The 19,162-nt window shown below is 46.9% G+C and overlaps 1 protein-coding gene across 4 annotated transcripts in view; it reads left to right on the top strand.

The window, feature by feature from the left end:
* The window catches only part of LOC309655496 (B2 bradykinin receptor-like), a 73,861-nt gene that overhangs the window by 39,997 nt on the left and 14,702 nt on the right, over positions 1–19,162 (top strand). Inside the window, exon 4 of one of the 4 annotated variants that reach the window (XM_082450761.1) lies at positions 13,331–13,478. The exons of 1 other annotated variant lie outside the window; for it this stretch is intronic. The gene's annotated coding sequence lies outside the window, so the exon portion shown is untranslated. Of the gene's footprint in view, positions 1–13,327; positions 13,483–19,162 lie in introns of all 4 variants that reach the window. 2 more of the 4 variants (XM_082450762.1, XM_082450763.1) reach the window with 2 other exon arrangements.

Below are 19,162 nucleotides of genomic sequence, written 5' to 3'. Positions count from 1 at the left end.
GAAGTTAAACCATGTGTATATTGTGAGTGGGGTAACACAAAAGGAGTCTGGGCTTTGGAATGTGTACCACTCATTCATCAGTGGGTGTGTATGGTCTAAAGGTCTCCTATGAGCAGAGCCGCATCACAGCCCTGGGCTCCTAATGGCCATTTAGGGTCCACCCGTGGGCTAAGGAGCAATCGGTCTGTGGGAAGGGAGCTGCCCCGTGGGTTGTGTTGGTACCATGATAAAGAACATCTGTCCTGTGAAAGGTCCAAAGAGCTACTACATTGTAAAGAGGGAGCATTTCACAAACAAGGAGAAATGGATGAACGGCATAAACGTGTGTTTTTGTCCAGCATAATAAAGGGATGAGGCATTCTTGCGTAGTTCTTTCATTTGTTACAACTGCTGAAAACCTGAGTCTTGTCACAGACACTGCCGTGGCGGTTAGAAGTCTTTGGACTGGGGGTTCCATTTATTTCCACTCAACCTACTTTAGGGCTTCTGTCCTATAAATCAGTGGTGTCCAAGCTATTGTAATTGCGTATCTATATAAGTAAAAAAATTTTGATTATATGTACCCAATACGTACACTTATTTACATGTATTAAAATGTACACTCTAAAATATACTCAAGTACAAATCTAAGAAATTTCAACAGGGTTTGAATATTTTCTCCCATCTCATATTCCTACATTGCTGACTCATTACCAAGCACCCATCAGGTGTGCATGAGGCCCATGAGGCCCTGGAATCATAGGGATGATTGTAATTCAATCATCCGTGCATGTGCTATATATCTATTAGGTGCCTTCCATTGGACAAGGTCTAGATCAAACAGTTATCTAACTACTGCTTGCATACTACCAGTGACAGGGAACTCATTACCCACTCCATTTTGAGGTCCCTTCATTATTCATGTATTCATTCACTCATTCATTTAAAAAAAACTTGCTTTCTGTGTCTACAGAAATGACACTGCTCTGTCTCTGCATCCATCAATCCATGCTAGAAACCTGGGGCTCATGGTAAAGAGGAATAACCCTCTCTGTTATTCCTTACACCTAGTGAATCAGCACCTCTTTTACACTCCACCTAAGTGTTTCCTGGATCTATCTGCTTCTTTCTATGTCTAACCATCATCTCTTATTGGTCTCCCCATCTCTGATATTAACTACCACCATCTCCCAATTCATATTCTCCACTCTGCAGCCAATGACATCTTTTAAGAAGGCAAAGACGATGATAGGGAAGCTATACATGTAAAGAACATGTAAAGAACAGTGTTTAAGAGCCAAGGCTTTGGGATCAGGCAGACCTGGATTCCAGTTCTGCTTCTGGCTCAGACTCATTTGCTGTGTGGTCTTGGGCATCTCAGTTATCCTTTCTGAGTCTACATTTCCTCATCTGTAAAATGAGGATAGTAATGGCATTCACATCATAGAACTGTTAGCAGAATTCGTGTATGAAAGTGTTTAGCTTGGTACAGAGTTGGCACTCAACATGCATGAGCTGCATGATGGTGATGATGTTGGTGATGGTGATGATGTTGGTGATGGTGATGATGTTGGTGATGGTGATGGTGATGATGTTGGTGATGGTGATGATGATGGTGATGATGTTGGTGATGGTGATGATGATGGTGATGATGACGGCTGTGATGGTTATGATGGTGGTGATGATGGCGATGGCTGTCATGAAGATGATGGTGGGGGTGATGACGGCCCTCTCTAACAGGAGACCTTTCAGTAGTGTCCCACCACTCTTGGGATAAAGCTCCACTTCCATAAGGTGGCTCGCAAGACCCTTCATGAGCTGGCCCCTGCCTTGTCTCTTTCCCTCTCTCCAGTTCCTGGCCCATTCCCTACCCTCCAGCCGTATTGGACCCAGGTGCCTGGTAGATATTCAGTTCTCTGTCCAGTCCCCACCCTTCCCATCCAGCCTGCACCCCACCAAGGCCTTGAGCTTGAAGAAAGTTGCCCACAAGTGCACAAGGGAGCTAACTCATCCGAGGGACTTTGCTCACGGATGGGGCGTGACTCAAGGAAGTTCTGCAATCTGGAGGAGTCTGAGCAGGGCTCTCAGCAGGTGTAAACAGGCTGGGAAGGCCTCCCTCTCACCTCCCTCCTACCTCCCTCCCACCCCGGCCAGGCAACATGAGCGGCCCTCAACTCCTGACCCTCCTTGGCCCCAGCGAGCTGGTGAGATGGGGAGAAGCCCAGAGGGGCCTCTGGTGGACTCAGAGCCAAGCGATGGGCCCAGCTCCTGAGTGTGTCCTGGCCAGAGCGGGTGAGGGCCCAGTGCAGAAGTGCCAACTGTGCACCAGGTGCCCCAACGGGAACTAGTGCTGGTGATGCAGGCTTCCGCCGATGATGCAGCCACTTATGATTCAAAGGTGCAGTCTCCAACTGTGACCCGCACAGCGCACGCCATACCTCCTAGCTGCTCAATCCCCGGGCCCGCTGCAGAGCCCCACACAGCCCTGACCTCTGGCCAAACCCCCTGAGAATGTTGGGGTCAGGGTTGAGCAAGGAGGTCACGATTTGGCAATAGCCGTGGCTGAAAGTTTAATGGTTTGTTTGTGGGGTTTTTTTGGCTGAGGTCAAAGGGGCTCCATGAAAATATCTCTCACTCTGCTGAGCTCTTGTTTAGTTATTTTCTTTTCCTTTATGGTTAATTACAGGATATTGACTATAGTTCCCTGTGCTATACAATGGGACCTTGTTGTTTATCCATTGCTGAGCTCTTTTTAGGATTGACCCTCACGACCACTCAGGTAGGGAGGTGCCTGTATCATTGCCAGTTCGGGATGTGGAAACTTAGGCCCAGAGAGGGAAATAACCTGCTAAGGCCATACGGTTCTTCAGGAGTGTGGTCAGAAGCCCACCTGCTTTCTGTGTGTTTGTGCCTTAACAGGGGGATGCAAATTATCACAGAAGAAGCTCCCAAGGTGCCTTCTTGCATGAAGAGCATCCGGCCTCGGCTTGGGCTGTTTCTGCCCTGATGGACAGACTTTGCATCTTCTGGGGCTTGTGAGTTCTTGCTCCCTGAAGAACCACCTCCCCAGCGGCAGGTGGCTTACAGTGAGATCTTTATTAGAGCGGCTTTACTGAGATAGGAGTTCTGTGCCTTGCTCATTCCTGTGGCTTTTAGTGTATTCACAGGGTTGTGCAACCATCACTGCCCCCGAATTCCAGAATGCCTTCATCCCTCCACACCCATTAGCAGTCATTTCCTCCTTATAGCCTCTGGTAGCCACTAATTTTCCCTCTGTCTCTAGATCTGCCTATTCTGGACATTTCATAGAGGTGGGATCACACAATATGTGTCTTTTGTGTCTGGCTTCTTTCACCTGACCTACACGGAGATATAATATTGAATTGGAGGGGAAGAACTGTGGAGTCCAGGCCTTGAGTCCCTGCCATGCCACCTACTCACCGTCTGATCTTTACAAACCATTTGACTCATTTCCCCCACACCGGCCTTTGGCCTCGGTTTCCTCATCTGTGAAATGGGCAGATAATACAATAAGTATACCTGTGTCACACAGAGCTAATGACTCTGGAAAGGGGGCTTTGTAAACTGTAATGGGTGGCACCAACATGGCAGGGACTGCCCTGGACTTGGAGCCAGGTCCCTGGTTCACAGCCCTGCCGCTTCCTGGCTGTGGGAATTTGGACAAGATCAGTTAACTTCTCTGAGTTTCTGGGTGGCAGGGGGGTTGCCTATAAAATGAGGATCCAGGCGTTGTGAAGATTAAGTGAGATAAAGGTGTTCTCATGAGTTGAATAGTGTCCCCTCCCTCCCCAAATTCACATCCACTTGGAACTTCAGAATATGACCTAACTTGGGAATAGGACCTTTGCAGAAGTAATTAAGATGAGGTCATACTGGATAAAGATGGGCCCTAAATCCAGTGACGGGGATCTTGATAAGAAGAGAAGAGGATGCACAAAGACACAGAGACAAGGCCCCAAGAAGGCGGAGGCAGAGATTGTAGTGATGCTTCTACAAGCTAAAGGATGCCCAGGATTGCCGCCCACAGCCAGGCAGGGGACAGATTCCCACTCAGAGCCTCCAAGAGGAACCAGCCCTGCACACACCTTGCTTTTGAACTTCTGGCCCCCTGCACAGTAAGAGAGTACATTTCTGTTCCTTTAAGCCACCCTGTCTGTGGTACTTTGATCCGGCCGCTCTAGGAGACGAATACAGATGTTTTAACGATTCTGAGTGCGTGTCACCCACGAGGTGCCCGCCCCAGTCCACAAGCACTGCTTCCCCCGACAATGGAGGAGGGAACCAGACACCTTCTTCAGGTCTCCTGGGGTTTAGAGATGCTAGTTGGTGATGGAAGGTGTCCTAAGAAAGAATGGGATACACCATCTTATAGAATTTTAGAGATTTCTTCACAGGGAAGATACTGAGGCCTCTCGCAAGGTAACATAGCGTGTTGGGGGCTGCCCAGGCCCCCAGAGTGTGTGCACCACAGGCCTTGACACACCGTCTCTACTGACCCAGGGCCGGGGCTGCCCTGTTTCTCTCCTTCCCCCAAAGGCAGGCCGATTCCAGGAGTCTCAGACCAGGTTAAGAAGAGGCCACAGGGCCCAGCTCCCAGCTTCCTGACAGCTCCACCACCAAGCCCACTTTGGTGGGACATTGTTTATAAACAACCTTGAAAAATGGCCCAGGACGGAGCTCTGAGGCTCCTCTGGACGCCCCCATCCGCGCTGAGTCACCGCACGGCCCACTCAGGGCAGTCAAGTACGTCTGCCTATTCCTCTCCCCAGTCCTGGCCAAGGCAGAGAACAGCTTACGTAACCCTGCTGCGCTCACACTACCACCGCCTTGTGCAACGGCCAAGTGATGAAACCAGAAGAGCTCCCGCCGGCTGCTGACCAAGGGCCAGCTACATCGCCATCTCACCTGATCCCCAAACTCGGAGAAGAGGTCCACTTCACAGATTAAGAGACTGGGTTTCCATGGAGGGCCGGGGGAGAGATAAATTAGGAGTTTGGGATTACATATACACACTACTGTATACAAAATAGATAAAAAACAAGGACCTACTGTGTAGCACAGGGTACTATATTCAATATTTTGTAATAACCTATAAGGGAACAGAATCTGAAAAAGAATAGACATATTTATGTGTATAACTGAATCACTTTGCTGGATACCTGAAACTAACACAACATTGTAATTTAACTATACTTCAATTTTTTAAAATGGTTTCAAAAATCCAGAAAAAAAATATATAATGAAGAGACTGAGGCCCCGGGAGATGGTATAAAAAATGGCCCAAGTTCACCCAGCTGAACCGTGATGGAGCTGGGATTTAAACCCCCGTGACGTGGTTCCTCAGCCAGACCCGCCCACCCTGACTTCCGCATCAGACCTCAAGGACCAGGGTCTTGCTTTGGAATCAGATTCTTTCACAAAGTACCAGTCCCCTTGAGGAAGACAAAGCAGTGAGACCCCCGACAGCTTGACAGCTGAATGGCCTTCTGGGCTAGTCCGACCCCTCCACCTCGGTCTCCAGCGGGAAGAAGAGAACCTCTCATTTGGCAACCCCTCCCCACTCCATTAGTTGCCCAAATTCTTTCTCTTCCACTCAGTCCTGACTTCATTTTCTTCTAGAGCTGCAGGGCTCCCCTTCCAATGTTTAAGCTCTTTTGATGCCATTATTAACCTTCTGCAGAGTTTCCGAAAGTTTCTCAAGAAACAAAAACAAAAACAACAACAGAAGAGTCTGGCTCCTGATTGTTCAAAAGAGTCTGAGAAATGCAACTACTACGTCTTTCTTGTGGGGCTGCATAGATGCATATTAAAGGCCCTGGGAAGACCTACAGGCAAGAGGCCAGTCCACTCTGCTTTGTCAAATGCAGGGCTTTGTCTAACCCATGGGCTCCCGGACTTGATGGGCACAGAACCCGGTCTTCACTGCCGACTCCTTCCTACTCCGCTTGCCCAGTGTCTCCTTCTCCACGTGAAGTTTAAATGTTGGAATTCCTCAGGCTTCAATCCTAAGCCCTCTTCTCATGTCTCTACATGGCCCACCTAACTAATCCCAGCCAGGGTCATGACTCTAAATGTCATCTGTGATGCTTAGTCTTATGTGTCAACGTGCCTGGGCTCCAGCACCCCGTTATTTAATCAAACACAAATCTAGGTGCTGCTGTGAAGGTATTCTGTGGATGTGGTAAACATCTCCAATCGATGGACTTTAAGTAAAAGAGATCATCCTCGATCATGTGGGTGGGCCTCCTCCAAGCAGTGGGAAGGCCTCAGAAGCCCAAACTGTGGTTTCTTGAAAAAGAAGAAATTCTGCCCCAAGACTGGAGCTTCAACTCCTGCTTGAGTTTCCAGCCTGCTGACCTGACCTACAGATTTTGGACTTGTCAACCCCTACAATGATGTGAGCCAATTCCTTGAAATAAATGCATAGATAGATAGATAGATAGATATGATAGATGATAGATAGATAGATATGATAGATAGATGATAGATATGATAGATGATAGATAGATAGATAGATAGATAGATAGATAGATAGATAGATAGATAGATAGATAAGATAGGTAGGTAGATAGATAGATAGATAGATAGATAGATAGATAGATAGATAGATAGATAGATAGATAGATAGATGATGGATAGATAGATGATAGATAGATGATAGATAGATAGATGATAGATAGATAGATAGATGGATGATAGATAGATCCTATTGGTTCTGCTTCTCTGGAGAGCCCTGACTGATACACATCTATGCCAACAACTCTCTTCTGAAAAATCTTCTCTGATCCAAATGCCTACTGGAAAGCCATTTAGGTATTTCACATGCATCTCCAACTTAAGGCCAAAACCAGCCTTTTTGATTCTCTTTTTAAGAAGCATATTCCTCCCTTCATCTGCCCCATCTCGGTAAATGGTACCACCCAGTTACCCCTAGAAAAACCTTTGACGCTTCCCTCTTCCCCAGGCACCACCAGGCACTCCTGGTCCTACCTCCAAACAGCATCTTAGATCCATCCCCACCTCTGGCTCCTCTCCCAGTCTCGAACCCTTCCAGCCCATTTGCCACACAAGAGCTAGGGTGACCTTTCTAAATGTTTAAAGCCCTTTGGTGGCTTCCTATTTCTGGTCGATGTGCCATCCAGACACTCCTTAAGGGATGAGGGACCTGCTACCCCAGCTGCGAGGGACGCTGCCGGCAGACAGTGCTTACCTTAAGCGCTGCTTCACCCAAGGTCATGCCGTCTCTCCATCCAGTGGCTGAGAGAAGGAAGGAAGCCCAGCCCTCTTGCCCCAACCCAGACAGCTTTGAAGGGTCATCCCATCCAGGAATTTTCACAGGTCTTCGGAGGCTTCTCTTAAGACTACGCTGCAGCTCAGTTCTCCCTGTGCCCAATCCTTCCTTCCTTTTACTCTCACAGGTCCTGATCCCTTGGACCTCCTGCACCCTGCAATGCCACGGGACCTGGGAAACTCCAAACTCTATCAGCCGCTGTCCCAGGCTCCGTCTGGTCTGGCCCTGCCCAGCGTCCACCTCCTCTCCAGCCCTTCGACCTTCTGTGTTCGTTTCTTCAGTTCCTCAAGCAGATCAAGCTGTCACAACCTCAGGGCCCTTGTTTATGCTGTTCCCTCTGCCCGCACTAAGCTCCTCCGACTCTGCAATGGATTTCTCCTCTTACTCCCAGTTTCCCCTCTGCCTCCCTGACCTCCCTCAGTACAAATCCTGACACCCTGTCTGTTTTGTGGAACACTGCATCCTGAGCTGTTTCTTCATAGAACTCACCACAATTACAATCACAGGTGGTTTTCTCCGTTTGCTTGTGTGTCAAGGGTGACCCTGAGTCTTACAGGAAAGGTGAAAGTTATCTTCCACATTCAGTTCCCCTGTACCCAGAGTATGCAGCTCAAAGAGGCATCCCCCATCATGGGGGCCAACATGATCTACGCTAAAGACAAATGCTCACAGCATCAATTCCATCTCCATTAAATACATCATATGAGAACTACTGGTTTCAAAGGAAGAGGAATTTTACTTCATGGTCCCATTTTTTGCGGTACATGTGGGCCAATTAGGCATCTAGGCTGACTAGAAAATGGGTACTTTCTCCCAGGTTACACAGAGAAAAGTCATAAAACTGGGAAAAGCTACATCAATATGTAAACATTCATCTTACCCTGTGAACATCTGTATAAAGTGATATTGACAGTTTCCACGCATGTGTATGATCTTCAGAACTGCTCTCAAAGTAGGACATGATCTCAGATAAAGAAACCGAGGGTCAGAGCATTCCCAGGATTGTGTGGGTCACCCAGCTCCCTTCCAGGAGTATTGCAGGTGGACGGCCTCCCCCTCTGTACCCACTCTCTCAGATCTGAAACTGTTTAATTCCCTTTCCTGCACCAAACCAAGAGCCTTTGGGGGCACACCTGCACAGGGCCTGCCCCAGGGTAGGAGCTATGTGATCTCACATAAGGAATGACTAAATGGGGTGGGGTGGGGGAACGGCTAGAACCTGGGCTTTCTGACTCCAAGTTCCAAGTGAGTCTTCCACAAACACATCTGTGCACATGTGTGTTTATGGTATGCATGCGGGTCCTTCCATCTACAATGTTTTTCTCAGCTTGCCTGCCTTCCAAACTCCTATTCGTCTCTCAAAACCCCACTCAAATATCCTTCCGCCATGCATTTTTCCCAACTCTGCCTTGAGCAGAATTAAATCCTTTCAGTCTTGACACTCAGACAGAACCTTGGCACTTCATTGCCACTTTGCATTCTACAAAGTATAGTCACTGGATGTCTGCCTGTCTTTGTCCTCAGCCAGACCAAGAGCTGCTCAAGGGGACAGCATTCACCTTTGTCCCTCCAGTGCCCACACAGGACCTGGCACCCACAAGGGGTTTGGGACATGCCTGTTGATAGAGACAAGCTGTTGATACTCTTGTATATAAATAAATGGAGTTATGAAGTCTTTCAGCAAATATTTATGAAGCATGTGAGCCCTGTTGTAGGAGCTAGGAAAATGACTCTAATCAAAAGAGATAAACCCTTTCCCTGGTGCAGCTCACATTCTGCTGGGAGAGACAGGAAGTAAAAGATAAACGGATGAATGTATCCAGGTGACGATAACGGCTGTATCAAACAGTGAAGCTGGGCAAGCGGAGGAAAGGCTATTTCAGGGGAGGGCTCTCTGATAAGGGGGGGATATGTGGAGACCACAAGGACCTGGGGGAGTGAGCGTGCAGGTCCCTATGGGAAGGGCGCTCCAGGCAGAGAGAATGGCCAGTGCAAAGGCCCTGGGGTAGGAGACAACACGGCTTGTTCAAAAGAGAGCGAGGAGGCGGGGGAACAGACGGAGAGAGTGAGAGGGGCGCTCAGAAATGCATCAGGGGGTGGAGCACTGTGACCTTGAGGGCCACTGTCAAATCTTAGTGTCCTCCTGGGCCCGAGACAGGGCTGCCATGGTCTGACTTGGGCTGTAGAACACCGAGGAACATAGCTGATCATCCTCTGGCAGACCCCTTCTGAGCGTTGCCCCTGGGGGGATGTCCTGAGTGCCAGCATGTGCCAGGCTGCAGGCTGTGTTAGCTCATGGGGTCCTCCCAGCTTCCCTAAGTGGAGGTTTCTAGCGAGCCCACTGCCCAGCTGAGAAAACCTGGTCTCCCAGAGCAAGGCCAGCGTGGGGATGGAGAGTTTTCTGTGGACTTTCTTAAACTTTCGTGGTCCATGGAACCCCTGTCCCAGCGGAGTTGTCTCTGCAGAGTGACAGGCACCAAGAACCCTTGGCTTCTAAATGGCCATGAACTCAGGCCAGGGCAGCGCCTGCGCCGCCTGAATGCCCAGGACACACTCCAGTTGGCAGCTGTCTCCCTGTTGATTTCTGGGTCTTCGCGCTTTGTTAAACCTGCGTGGAGGAGTTTATTTTTATCCCCCTGACATCATGACCCGTTACTCCAGCCCTGCCCCGCCCTGCCCCCTTCGTGCTGCACCTGTGTGGTGCTCTTCTGCCGTGGCTTTTGCCACACGTGGCTGCAGGTGTCTGCTTGCTCACCTGCCTCACCCACCCGAGCGTGAGCGGCCCAGCACGGACGCTGAGCCGTCCTCTCTGCCCCCGGCCCCCAGTTCACCCCTGGCCCCATGGAGCTGCTCCCCACATGTTTGCAGAACAGGAAGAAAAACGCTCAGACCTGTGCTTACAAAGGAGCAGAGCTTACAGTGGGATTTGAATGACGGATGGACATGAAGGAGAAAGAGAGGATTGGGATGGTGATTTCTAGCGAACGCTCACAGGTCGGTGAGTCCAGATGCATTAGGCCCGTGGGCCTTCCCTCTCAGCCAGAATGGAAGGACCAGGTAGAGGTGGCTCTGGGTGATACAGCAGGACCGCCAAGGAGTCTGTGAATTCCAGGGGGCGGGGCCGTTGAAGTGACAAAATCCAGGTCCTTCCGGAATATTCATCTAGCCCAAGGATAAACTGAAGGGAAAAAAATCAGAAAGCAAGGAGATTGGTTTGGGGTTCTTTGTTGCAGACGTATTTGTTGCATGAGCGTCTAAAACCAAGATGGGAAGGAAGGCTTGGGCAGAGGGGGAGAGCACTTGCTAGACTGAAACAAGAATGCTGCCTTTCATCCTGGTGGGAAGTCGCCCCGCGGGAGTTTTCTTTCCTTAACTGCAGTGGAGATTGTAAGAGAGATGCCAGCTATTTTACGGACTGAGTAGGACCCTCACCCACACCCCCGCACAAGACGCTAGGCGCATAGACGTCATTCATAGAGTTGCGCTGGATGAAATATACCAGAGTCTTTGACCTTGAAGAAGCTGCTGGATGTGACTAGAAAGGAGAAGAGACCAAGTGACTCCAGTGCTTAGCGGCTGGAGAGCTGGAAAGTGATCCTGACTGTCAGAGTGGGGACATAACCTCTGCGTCCCCAAGTTCCTCCAACTCCAGCGCACCCTTTCCTTGAATCTGCATCGAGCATAGTCCGAGCCCACCCGTACCTGCCTGGGGTCCCGCTGCGTTAACACTGAGGACAATTTCAAGGAGGGCTGGTCTGTCCCACCCCGCTGGCCAGGCTGTCCTCTGTTTCTGGGTCTTCCAGCAGCCACCTCTTTGTGCCTTATAACGGTCTCTGCTGTAATCATTTTAAATTGGTTAAAATAATCATTTTAAATCTGCTAAAATAATTTTTAACACATTAAAAATCAGTTTTATTAACTAACATATATTAAGTTCACATACTTAATGAACAAAGTGAACAAAGCATTTCACAATCCACTGTATGATCCTCAATCAGAATACAGATTACAGGAATTCGGAAGCATTCTTCTTCTTCCGGTATAATGATCGGAGAATTGTGATTTCTCTGGTTCACAAAACGGGGCCTAATTATTTAGTAAACGTGGATGAACATTACTTTTACGACCTCTTAGGGATGGGTTACTATACTTTTCTTGGGTATCTATGAAGATGTCTTCATTTCAGCCATGTCAACTAATATTTGTGACTTCTGTCTATTGCTTTTATGAATACCTATGCCCACCCTCCCACAAGGGTCCCAGTGCCCAGGGGACTTCCACCCAGTACAGCTCACACCAGGCCTTCGCCATGTCACTCTCAGCCTCCTCCCATCTTCGCCACGTTCCAGGGATCTGTGGTCCCTTCCTACACGTGGGGTTCCCTCAGCCTGCCCTCAGACCCCAGAATTCAGGCTCCCACACCCCACAGCCCCAGAGGCAGAAGGAGACCCTCTCCTCCCTGGACCAAGGCCCACTTCCCTTTTCCCATCCCAGAAAGCAACAGTGGGAGCATCCGTTTTCTTCAGAGAACTTTCCATCCCACCACAGGGTGGGGCTCCCCAAGGCCTTGGCAGGGCTGCCACAGTGCCACTTACTCAGCCCTCACTAGTGGCATGTGGCATACTGACAGTCCTGGCCACGTGGCCCTGCCACGCACAGGCCACTTCTCACAGTCTGTCCTCCACGTGAGGCAAAGCCAAGGTCAGGCCTGCGCACCTCACCTCCCGGCAGGACTGGTGTCATGATATCCTGTGGGTAAACCTGTGTTGGAGCCGGCAGACATCTCCTGAGAGCAGATACTTCTCAGAAACAATCCTGTCTAAACTCACATCAAAGGGAGAAAAGCCAACCACCTTCTGCAAAGGCGGGTCTGGCTGGTGAGACTCTGATCTACATTACTAATTAGGAAGGACTGATGACTGGGATTTGGAGAACTTTCTCTAGTTAAAATCTACCCCAAAATGATGGCAGGCACTCACCTAACATCTGCATGACTGAAAAAGTCCCAGATCTCTCCTGATACGAAGGGCCCTTCCCCAAAGATAAATTCCAGCTTCCTCCCTAAAATGCACATCTGATTCTTGGAGTGTCCTTTTTCTTTTCAACCTGCTTCCACAATTTTAAGATGTCCAACAATGGGAGAAAACTGCTGGGAAATTCAAAAGTGCAGTTTGTCTCCAGTGAGGTGTTAGTAATAGAAAAGGGAAACACGGTGAGGAGGCCAGATTCTGAGGACAAAGGGGACATTTTCTGCTCCAGACACGCCAGGCTCAAGGTGACATCAAGAAATACAAGCAGAGCGTCCAAGAGGCAGTACTAGGGTGTAAGGAGGACTGAGGCCTGAGATTTTGGCGTCACTTTCCAGAAGCTGGAATCAAGCCCTGGTGTGGAAGCATTCTCCTGCACTTAGGGAGGGAGATTAGGACATCTTCATTTTTAGGAGCTAAGATAGAAAGTAGGCGGCATTCGGTCAAAGGCTCTTGAGGTCTGACTCTCAAAGAAAGCCAGAAATGTCAGACTGTCTGAACACTAGGTCCTGAGTGGTTCAAGCTGATATCCGCAGACTTACATCAAAAACAGACTTCAGAACTGCCAGGGAAGATGAGGGAAAAGTGCATCTGACCTTACTCAGCTCTGCATATTGCATGAGTCAAGCTTTTTGTGGTTCACTGTTTGTTTAATGGGGTCCACAGTGATGGATTCTTGGCTATGTACCCTTCATGACCAAAACTCAAAAGTGGACATTCAAGTCAACTCCCACGAAAGCTGCTGCAGAACCCCAAGCATTCAGGTCTCCAGTGCGAATGGGTAAAATCATCACTCAGACTTGTGGGGACTCAACGATGCCAAAATGTGTTTTAAGGGCATGTTGGTCACTGTATCATTCTTGGGCAGGATCGCGGGACCTTCCCAGATGTTACCAAATTAAAGATGGAGATGGTCGTTGAGTAATCGCTTGCCAGCTCCAAAGTGCAAAGTTGTTTTTCTTCCAAAATTCCAGCTTGTTTCCTCTGTCTGAAAGACTCACTTTTTCAGCAGTCCAGCCGATGACATCACTGGAGTAGGGGTTCTGTAATTTAAGGCCACCACACTTCCACAGGGCTTCCCAGAGCAGAAGATACCTCCAAAGGCAGCTCTCACCATCAGAAAGCCCAGCTGAAGTTGTGACCTCTTTCATTTTGTCTGAGTAAGTGAATGACCATCTTTTTTTTCTCTCTTATAAGAGTAAAATATAAGAGAAGATGCATATCTCAGGGGAAAAATTTTTCCCTTTACAACTAATATTGGCAGAGTTTTCAGCTTTCTGTTGTATGTTTTTTAAAAAACCATAATTCTGAATCAATTTAAGAGACTGTATTCCATGCCTCCTTTGGGTTTTAGCTGCTTTTCCAGAAGAGGAGGAGGGAGGATGCTTGGAACAGGAGAGTACTTCCGGCAGCTCTTTCCATCAAGGTCACATGAAACATGTAGAGGCTGAATGCAGTCATCAGAGCTCCGTGTGGGCTCCGACCACTTACAGTCTACGAATTCCGATTTATAAAAATCAAACTGGTCTCCCCAGGATCGCTTACAAAATTTCATAACGCCAATAACTGGTTGGGTTATCTGTGGATTGAAAACAGTATCTTATGATGTGATTGGGTTGACATCCTTTAATATCTATGCCTGTATTTCAAATGCCTTTATCATCAGCTCACTGTTGAAATTGGAATTAATTTGAAGAAGGCTAATTTGTTGAGGAAGTAGCATGCACCGATGTTTTAATGTGCAGAGCTCAGAAAATATCACATAGAAATTACAGAATCGATCATCTCTAGTAGACTCGCCCAATGTCACTCTTGACTTTTTCAGATAAGATCAAATATGACTAATAATATCAATAGCTGCTGGTTTTTGACCACGTACTATGGGCCAGGCAAATATCAGAGCTAAGACTCGGAACCAACAAAGAAAGGTTTCTCCTCTCTGGCCAACTTTACATAAACACAGGCAGCAGCTGGTAAAGACAACCTCCTGAAAATAGGCTCGGCTTGAGCAAACACATGCCGTGGTCACAGACCCAGCCGGGTCCCATGGGATGGAGGGCAGTGTCTGCTGAACCAATCAGATTCGAGCTGAAGTAAGAGGTTTCTGCTGGTGGCATAGGTGACAGTTCCTGGTTTCCTGGGCAGGGTGAAGCCTTGACCCATGTATTCGTGTCCAGTTGCTGTTGTAACAAATTAGCACAAATCTAGTGGCCTCAAACAACACAGATGTGTTATCTTATAGTCCTGGAGGTCAGAAGTTCAAAATCAGCCTCACTGGGCTAAAGTCAAGGTGTCGCCCAGGGCTGTGCTCCTTCTGGAGGCTCAAAGGGAGAAGCCGTTCCTTGCTTTTTCTGGCTTCTAGAGGCTGCCTGTGTTCCTTAGCTCATGGCCCCTTCTCCATCTTCCAAGCCAATGGCATAGCATCTTCTACTCTCTTCCTGCCTTTGACCACCCCCTACCTCCCTCTTTTACTTATAAATGAAATCACTTTCATTTGTGATGACGTCAAGCCCACCTCCATAATCCAGCATCATCTCCCCATCTCAAGATTCTTACCTCGACCCCATCTGTAAAATCCCCTTTACCATGTAAGGGAACATATTTGCAGGTTCCAGGGACTAGGACGTGGACATCTTTGGGGACCATCATTCTGCCGACTGCACGGCTCTGGGGTACAGCCCGTGTTTTGGTCTGGCGGTGCCCGGGCAGCCCCTGCCTCTTGCTGACCTGTGGTCCCTCAGGAGCACACAGGAGCCAGGCCCCCTCCACTGCCTCCCAAAGCCACCCTTTCCGGCCCAGCCACCCACACTTCAGAGGGGACTCGACCCCTGTCCCACACGTTCAGGGTGACCTGAAGGAGGAAAGGGAGGAAAGCAAAGCAGACCACATCCGGGGTCTCTCAGTGTCCACAACGAACCGCTTCCCTCCTTCCAGCTTCTTCTTAAACATCGTGGTGGTGAAAGCTCCAAGGCTGGAGATGAATGAGAATCCCACTGCCAAGAAGCCAGGCCCTCCTGGAACTCAGCTTTCCGGAAATTTAGTTCCTTATTTTCCTAGTGTGCTAGGTGCCAAGTAACCCCTGAACTGTTCCACAGCTCAGGAAGAGCAGAAAAGGGGTCTCTTGGTACTTTCCAACGTCGTGTTCTGACACCAGGGTAGCCCACATGAAGGAGAGGTTGCTTACACTCGGAGGGACCAGGACACTTTATCGTCACATTATTACTACCGTAGTTATCACCATTATTATTGTGGTGGTGGTTATCATATTCGAGCCTCATATTTGTTGCTTTGCAACCTACAAGGGGATTCTACAGGTATAATCTCCTTCAAGCTTCACCATGACTCTTTGTAATAACTGCCGTTATTCCCATTCTACAGACGAACAAACTGAGGCTCAGAGAAGTTATCTGACTTGCCCAGAATCACAGTTTGGTGACCCCAGGACCCAAGCCCAGGCTCCCTAACACCAGACCCATTCTCTTTATGGTCACAGCACACTGGGTAAAAGAGGCCTGACCCTGAGCTGGGCCTGGAAGAAGAGCCGTGTATAAACAGACTGGCTCCTATCACCGTATGAATGTAGGCAAATCACTTCACCTCTCTTCACCTCCGTTTGCCCATCTGTACAATGGGCACAAGACAGCCATCCCTCCTCCCGGGCATGTTGTCAGGATCAGGTTACCTAAAGCCCAGCACAGCCCACAGATCACAGGTGTGGCTGACAGTGAAGGGTCAGATCTGGCATCGGGGGCTTACTCTGCAGCCCCAGCGTCGGTGGGAGACTGGGGCTGAGAGGAAGATGCTCGCGTTTTCCGTGGCACATAGAGCTTCCTCAGCACGTGCAGAGAAGCACACAGGAAGGAATGGCATGAGGCCCAACGGCAGTCTTAAGAAGCAGCTCCCACACGTGTGTGTAGTACAAGGGGGCTGCCAGGGGCGGGGCATGGAGGGCCACCAGGTATCTGAGAAATCAGGTTTGCTGGGTGTATTGCTTTCCTGTGCCTGCCAAAGCAAATTACTACAAAACACTTAAAACTGATTATATTATATTGATGGAGTTATAAAGTAGTTCTAATCAAAAGCTATTTTCAAAAAATATGTATATTTAATTATATATACATGTATGTATATATATATACACACACACACACCAATGAATTGGTTATATTATATTCATGGAGTTATAAAAGTAGTTCTAATTAAAAGCTATTTTCAAAATAATTATATATTTAACTGTATATATTTATGTGTATACACACACACCCCAACAAATTGGTTATATTATATTGATGGAGTTATAAAGTAGTTCTAGTCAAAAATATTTTTTCCAAAAAAATCTAAATATATTCATCCATCTACATATATTAAAGCAAAATGAAAGATTTTCTTTATGTTAATTAACTGAACATTGAAAAATAACATAAGCAAAATAATTAGTTTGGGTACATATGCAAGTGCTACAATTAGCTTCTTGAGCTTGTACCTGACTCTCATATGTCTTTGGCATTTTCCAGAGAATGTATTTTTCTCTCAATATGGTCTTATTATTTTTAATGGTTCCATATAATTGCCTGAATTTTTTTCCTTCAAATTTTATGGTTAATAAATTTAAATTAGCAACTTCAATTGACTCTTCTCTTGGACCAGAAAATATTTAATGAAGAAAATGTTCTCTCTGCAGGTGTTGAGGTATCTGATAAACTCTGAGCAAATTCTGCCAAGCAGAGGCTATTCTCAAGTCTAATTCTTTGCATATGGAATTATGCAAATATTTCAGCCCAGATATTTTCACAGGTGCTGTCTTTTTGCCTTAGTTTGAGTTCCTTCAACAAATATTTTCACCACATTAAACTCTTCAGATAAGTTGTAGCTATTTATAAGTTTTGAATGCTTTGTCAAATTTAGATGCTGCAGATCAGGGGCTGTCCCAATTTCATCTCAATTTTGTACAAAATATGAACTTCTCCAATTGAAAAGATGCTTCCCACAAATTGAGACATTCCAAAGCTCATTATAAAATTCAAAAATTAAATCTTGTGCACCATTTGACCTCTCATCGCTTAGTCTGATCATTTTCTCCCTTGTTTTTTAGCTATAAATTTCAATTATTTTCTGCATAAAAGTTTTGTTTTCAATAACTACAATCTGCTAAAAGCTCTAAAAGCTGATGTTTTGGTGCTCCATTCATTGAATACTTGTTCGAAGATTCCTCATTGATTTGGAACAAAATTCAACAAAAATTCTCAACTCTGCTGTAACAAATAGTTGAATAACATTTTAGGGCACTTAGTGTCCTCTAAAATTGATTTACGATGGGCAGCAGAGAAAGAAAATGCATGCTAAAGTTGTTTTAATTCCTCATCAAGGGAATTCCCTGGCGGTCCAGTGTGTAGGACTCTTGTGCTTTAACTGCCGAGGGCATGGGTTTGATACCTGGTTGGGGAACTAAGATTTCACAAGCCTCACAGCACGGCCAAAAAAAAATTCCTCATCAACTTCATCACAAAGTTTGTAGTTCAGTAATTCTGAACTACAAATCTTATGTTTTAGAATTTTGTAAATCTTGTCAAATATAACCTCCGTATCAATTGGTAAAATATTGAAACTCATTTATATGCAATTACAAATTGTGTGTGCACCATGACCTGTTCAAAGTACATTTCTGCTTCATCGGTCTCTTATTTTAGCAAGAATATTGTTGTTAGCGTGACACTGGGCCCCACCAAAATGTGTGTGATCATCAGAAAAATACAACTTTCTCTCCAATGTGAACAATGAGTTTAGAATAGCATTCACAAAATGTCCATTGTTTCGTTTTGCCAGAGTGAACTTTCAAAAGTTTTGCTTTGATTCCATGAACTGGATAAAAAAATTGAATCATGATTGGAATTGACTGATTTTTCTATTTGAAGACTCTGAGGATACTGGTATCAAACTGGCACCATTTCACTGTCCGTGGATTTCTTGCAGAGCTGTCACATTAATCAGCCATCACTTCCATTTTTGTGTGTGCACAAGATAACCTGACACTAAAAGTGAGCTGAATTAACTTTAAGAACAGTCGTTTGCTCTAAGTGAAAAGTCACAGCATCTTCTGCAGTAATATGAGTGAAATCAACGTCTTAGGGCTGATCCTTGAAAAATACCAACTTCTGAAGTAGCAGCTTTGTGTTAGGTTTCCTTGTGGTCAGGGAAAGCGCTACAGCCCCCATCACGATATAAACATCAATAAACATTTTGTGCAAGTTACACGTTCATCATTGACTTCCCTGAGAGACAGAAGTTCAGGACTTAAATTTTCATTAAACGTTCTTTTTTTGCTCATTGTTGCCAGAAGGACTCATTGCAAAATTGAAAAGTATTGCCAAATAACAAAATAAATACTTCATGGTGGATTTATGCCCTGAAATCAATGGCAAAAGAAGAGTGTCCTTTCTCTTCCATATGCTCTGGGTCAGAACCCTATAAGCCACAGATACGTCATAGCCTCCTAACCCATCATTTCCCATGTCCTCTGCTGACCTGTCAACTGGCAGCCCAGCAGCTGATTCTCTTCTCTGCCTACACTCTCCCTTGGTGATTTCATCCAGTCCTGTGACTTTAAATGCCAAATACCATCCGTGTGATTACAACTCCCAGTGATGTATCACCATCTCAGACGTGGTCTCTCAACACCAGTGTTGGGTAGCCAACTGCCCCAGTATCCCCACCTGATGTCCAAGCGACAGCTCAGCCTCCACATGTCCAGACGTGAACCCCCAATCTTCCCCGCCAAAAAACCTGCTCCCTCTTCACTCCGTCATCTCCAGTTCAGTTGACTGCAACTTCCTATTTCCAGGTGCTC

The sequence above is a fragment of the Balaenoptera physalus genome (assembly GCF_965194825.1).
Source record: "Balaenoptera physalus genome assembly, chromosome: 2".
NCBI lineage: Eukaryota > Metazoa > Chordata > Mammalia > Artiodactyla > Balaenopteridae > Balaenoptera > Balaenoptera physalus.
Note: the sequence above shows the minus strand (reverse complement) of the source record. Positions and strands in the feature narration are given on the sequence as shown.